We start from the raw sequence: 6,000 nt of genomic DNA, 5'->3' as shown, positions 1-6,000 counted from the left end.
GTACTGAACATGCAATTTAAATATAATTATACCTAAATAAGAGGATAATATCACACATGTGCAAATTCGAATAGTCACACAATCATTATAAAACATATATCAACACAGGCGAACCATATTCACAAATGGATATAAACATTCAATGTGCAATTTAGCATGTCATGGGCCAAATACCACCTAAACAGGATTTACATCTAATCAGTGTACTAAAACATAATGCACCAAATACTCACAATTACATAATGACAAGCCTATCATATATGGTAGTCTTTTATAACTAACTATCATGTTATATGCGAAACCTGCAAATTGGCACACCTAAATATATATACTGTCGTAATTATGCTAAATATACAACTCCTTAAGTCTATAGGCATAAAGCATGAAGGCATGTGAACATATTTCAAGTCTTAACAATAACTAGTCATATGGAATCGCACAACACATATGCGTAATGTTCAACATGTTAAACCAGTGCATATTCAACAAGTAAATTCACATACTCAACATCGCGGCATAGCCAACAATTGTCATATATATTCAGGAAGGTCATAGATCATATAACAATTACTCAAAATAACAAAAAATCAATTTTTGAGAAAAAGAAGATTTTCACGTAATACATAATATTCACGAGGATCATGGATCACATTACAATTATTCAAAAATAACGAAATAGATTTTTATTTGAGGAAAAAGATTTTCATATGGGCATATAGATGAATATTTTTATTTCTTATGGGGTTAAAACAATTTTGAGTAGACATAAAATCTTACCTGAATTTCAAAATCAACAACCTAAACTTGATGACCCTTGAACCCTAATTCTTGAGTTAATGATTGATGGGAAGAGACTTATGAACAATGAGAAAACTAGGATTTTATTTATTTGGGAGGGAAGGAAATGGCCACAGGGAGAGGATATGAGATACGAACAAATATGATAGAACTAGGGTTAACTCATACAGAATATTTATAAAGGGAAATATAATTAGGTAGATTAGGGTTAGAGATATTATTGTATATAATACGATCGTAACGATTATATAAATACGTATAAATAAAGGAGGATATTTCTATAGGCATACAAGTATATATATAAAGATATATACTATATAGAGACGTACTGTATGTGGCACAACTATGGACGATTTAGGATTTAGGCAAGGTGATTAGGATTAGAAATATAATAATAATAATAATAATAATAATAATAATAATAATAATAATAATAATAATAATAATAATAATAATAATAACAATAATAGTAATAATAGTGATGTGCGTGTAAGTGTAGCATACAAATATAATTGGAATTGCTACATATTTTAGGAACGTATATATATATATATATATATATATATATATATATATATATATATATATATATATATATATATATATATATATATATATATATATATATATATATATATATATATATATATATAAAATTTATGATAATATATTTAGAATAGTAGGAATTTACATGTATATATTTGTTCAATCGGGGGTCTTTATCTTAATGGTCTTTTGGTTGATTCTTTAAAAGTATTAGACAAGACATTGGAAGCTTGTGGTCTACCATGCAACATGGACCAAAGTCTAGAAGTATAGTTTTAAATAGTTTGGGGGTCAAAATAGATTTTTTCCAAAAATAATTTCTAGATGACCACTTGGTTTATGTTTCTAAGATTTCCCCCGGTTTTACTCAGATTGAATTTTGGGTCCAACCTTGGTACGCAATGTACCCGAGAATTTAGGATTTTAGAAATAGAATGAGTCCCGGTGTTGGATTTATTTAAAGCGTAGCTCAAAATAATTAATTCGAACACCGTTTTCATCATAAACATTTTGGAAGAATGAAAAATGACTATTTTAGAATTTCTTAAAACAGAATTTAGAAAATTAAATTTTGGGTTGTCACAATCACACTCTACCCCCCTTCAAAAGATGCTTCGTCCCCGAAGCATAACCATAAAGTAGAAAGGAACAAGGGGGACTCGACCAATAAGGAATTTAAAAGACTCAACGAAAGTTCAAGACGCCATAAAGATCACATATCACATTTTCCCCTCCTAAGAAATAAAGTTACGTCCCCGTAACTTTCATGCAAACTCATGCAAGTCCTTAGCCAATCTATAAATAAATCAATTAAGAAAATAATCCAACTTTCATGCTCAAGCAAATAACCAAGTCCAGCATTTATTAAGAAACAAAATCAACAGTCTACCAAGTTTCAGCATACCAAGGTAAATCATCAATTAATCAAAGAATGATGTGCGACAAAGCATGTAAAAGTATGCAAGGAAACAACAGATTTATCAAGGAACACACTCAATCGACCGAACATCATACGGTTACTCTAGAGATCAATATGAATGACAAGGACAACAAAATAATCAACATGATACGATACTCAATATCAATCAAGAGGCAACAACAATACATACTCATAAGCGAATGAAAGTTAAGGATCGCAAACAATGACAAGTTCCCAAAATATTTTTATCAAATAACAATTATTCAAATAATGCACTTTGATCAAATAATTAAGCAACAATATGCAAGGTCTCACATCCTCACTGAGCGTCCTAATATTCAAATAATGCATATTGATCAAATAATTAAGAAAAGTGAGCAAATATTGGCAAAATAGATTCACCAATTGCAAGTTCCAAAATATTTTATCAAATAACAAATATCCAAATAATTCACTTTGATCAAATAATTAAGCAACAATATGCAAAGAGAAAGCATAGGAAATATGACAGAAAGCTATGAATAAACTCACAGTCTCACCGCACGTCCTAAGATTCTCACATCCTAAATACTTATGACACCCCCAATTTTCAGCATAATTTAAAACCATTACAGCTTATGAAATAGGAACAAGTCTATCATTAATACCCAAATAAGCGGAAGCTAAGAATAATAGTTTAGGGGTGCTATGCCACATCTAAACTAGAGAGCCTAGATGCACATGCTACCAACTAACTAATCTAAATCCATAACCAATATCTGAATACAAAAGCGGCTCACAGGCCAACAACTAAAGCTAACTACTAACTAAACTAGGAATCACAGCTCCGACTAGCGCGCTCACGAGCCAACTAATCTGTACCTGAAAAAAATGCGGTATTACAACCGTTAGCGAATAATGCTAAGCAACACACTCCCACCCGTTGAGTACAATAAGTATATAAGTATAGGAAACCATTTTGAGACTTGGCAATACATAGATCTAATCCAAAACAACTCTATCTTTAAAACCAGGAATGAGACTCAAGACACACGAACCGACTTGACACGACAACACACGTAAAGACACAAGCATGCAGGCTATGACCACAAGATAAGACGACAATAAGACTCAACAATAACAAACAACAACAATAAACACGTCCATGTTCCAACCTTATACCAAGTTCCAACCTTTACTCCAGGCTACCCTGCACACCATCACCCTTATCGCTTCGGAGCACCGCATGCTCCTCTCCTTCATTTTCGCCAACAAGACCACTTGTATCACCTCGTGTTACGGTCTCCAAATTCGGGTTAAGTATGAAATTAATTCCGTTAGTATATAATTAAAAAGTATTTAATTGGACTATAATTGCCATTAATTAATTAATGTGGTCCACAATGGATCATGGACCCTTATCCTTAATCAAGTCTTTAATCCTGCTAGGAATAGAGAAGGTGGGCCTTTACTATTCAGATTCTAGTTAGGACTCCTGAATCTATATATAGGGAATTAGAAAGCATTTAGAAACCCTGCCAAGATTAATTCTACCACGCAAGATATTCCACGAGGAAACCTAGCAAAGGAATTCCCCACCACCAAACCTAGGAAGATCAATTGGAAGAGGATCTTAAAGAAGAACCTTAGTAGCCAAGGATATTGATTAGGGCTAAGAGGTAACCCGGAGTCGACATAGAAAACGTAGCTCTAGGAGACGAAGACCCTACGAGTCAATTGGAAGAAAATCCGGAAGAAGAATTCTGTCTAGGATAAATAGTTACGAGCCCTTGAAAACTACCCCTTCTATAGTGGAACCGCTTACTTAGTTCGATTATTTAGAATCCCCGTATTTTTAATAAAAGCTAATTAATTAGTTCAATCAGCTTAATTTCTCTTACTCCGTCCCTTGGGCTAATTAGAAACTAATTCGTGCCTCTTATAATCTACGAATCCCAAAATCAATATTTAGTGAACTCAAGGATGCAATTAGAAAGCCTAAACTCGGAACTCAAACGAATGGTAGAAAACCCTCAAGAACATAAAAAGAATACACCAAGAAACCTTAATGTAACCAGTAAGGTTCAAACCATTAACCTCTCACACTTAAACCAAAGCTTTAACCATCAAACCATGTTAGGAATATGTTGTATGAGTTTTGATGAGCCAAATGTATTTTGTTGACCCTAATTTTATTTCATTTGAGTCAGTTCTGGTTCACAAAGTATGGTGCACCCCTGCCATGAAGTCTACGTGAAAGCTGTTTTGAAGGAAGAATAAATGTAAGCGGAATCACAGCTTAACACATTTATGAAGCATTAAGTCATTAAAGGTTGAGATGGATGAGATGGAAAAAGACTTGTTGAAACACACTTGATACTTTAATAATCCATAGTTCAATTCCCATTAAGAACTTTTTGGTCTAAAAAGGCTTAGACAAGCTATGGTGAAGTGCTACCACGAAGTATATCGGGAGGTGATATCATGAAGAAATAGTTTTTATAACATGATAGTATATGATATCGGATGATGATGTCATAACGTGGTATGGTTCTACAAGAACTGTGAAACCCACGTGAAGAGATAAGACAAAATAATTTAGTCTTGAGATGTATTAAATGGTTAACTAGCCGAGTTGGAAGAAGCCTTACAAAGCAAACCAAAGGATACAGGTTCAACTCTTACTCGAAGCCATTTTTATGAAGACATGTATCAAGATCATGATACTAGCCTAACATGATACTAGTTCATGATATAAGGTGGACATGATATACTATCGTGACATGACATCATCATGATAAAATTGATTGTTTCTTTTGAAGTTCTGTTTTTGCGAGTGAAGTCGAAGGAGTTGAAGAAGCTGATACACGAAGGAAATCTTTTAAATACTCAAGCAAGAATGAGTAGATAAATTATTTGAGCAACTTGGCACATCAGATCAATAATTCAACAAAAGTCATGCCAGAGAAATTCAAATTTGGAGGCTACCCATTCCAAGGAAAAGCTTTGTCAGATTAAAGAAGAGCAACGGCAAAATTATTCAAAACTTCTGACAGACGACGAAATGACTTTGCAGACCAAGTTGGCAAAATTATTTGATCAACTACAATTCAAAATGGACGATCAAGATCGAAAGTTGATCAATGGGCAAAATAGCTTTCATTGGCTATAAAATGCCCAAGCAGACTTGAAGATAAGAACGGTGAAAAACAACAAAGAATATCCAATCATACATCAAGTGATATATTGAGCTATATACGATAGAATTCAAGTCTGATAGAAGAAATCATTGTATTTCATTGTAAATCTTCTACTGAGTGTCGAAAAGGGGTAGAGTAATAACTAGAGAGAGTGAAAAACCCAGTTGGAGTGTAGCTTTGTGCGTAGCACTCGGTTGTAAAGGGAAGATTAACAAGAGGAGCTTGTGAAAACCCGGTGAGAGCGTAGCTTTGTGCGTAGTTCTCGTGGTGTAGGAGTACAGCTTGGTGCGAAGTACTCGGGAAGGCGGAGTAACAAGAGGAGCTTTCGAAAAATCTTGGTGGAGTGTAGCTTTGTGCGAAGCACTCGGAGAAGTGTCAGTGGACACTTATTCACTATTGTATCTGGGTGATCGAAGAATAATGAATTTCCTCCTTGGAGTGAAAGGAGAAGAGTGGACTAGGAGGATTACACCACCTCTGAACCACTATAAATCTATCTCCCTATTTACTTACTGCTCAATTATATTTCATGCATGCTTATATCAACTATGAACTAAC

The sequence above is a fragment of the Ipomoea nil genome, unplaced genomic scaffold (assembly GCF_001879475.1).
Source record: "Ipomoea nil cultivar Tokyo-kokei standard unplaced genomic scaffold, Asagao_1.1 scaffold1558, whole genome shotgun sequence".
Classification (NCBI taxonomy): domain Eukaryota; kingdom Viridiplantae; phylum Streptophyta; class Magnoliopsida; order Solanales; family Convolvulaceae; genus Ipomoea; species Ipomoea nil.
The sequence above is the reverse complement of the archived record's forward strand: the minus strand, read 5'-3'. Positions refer to the sequence as shown.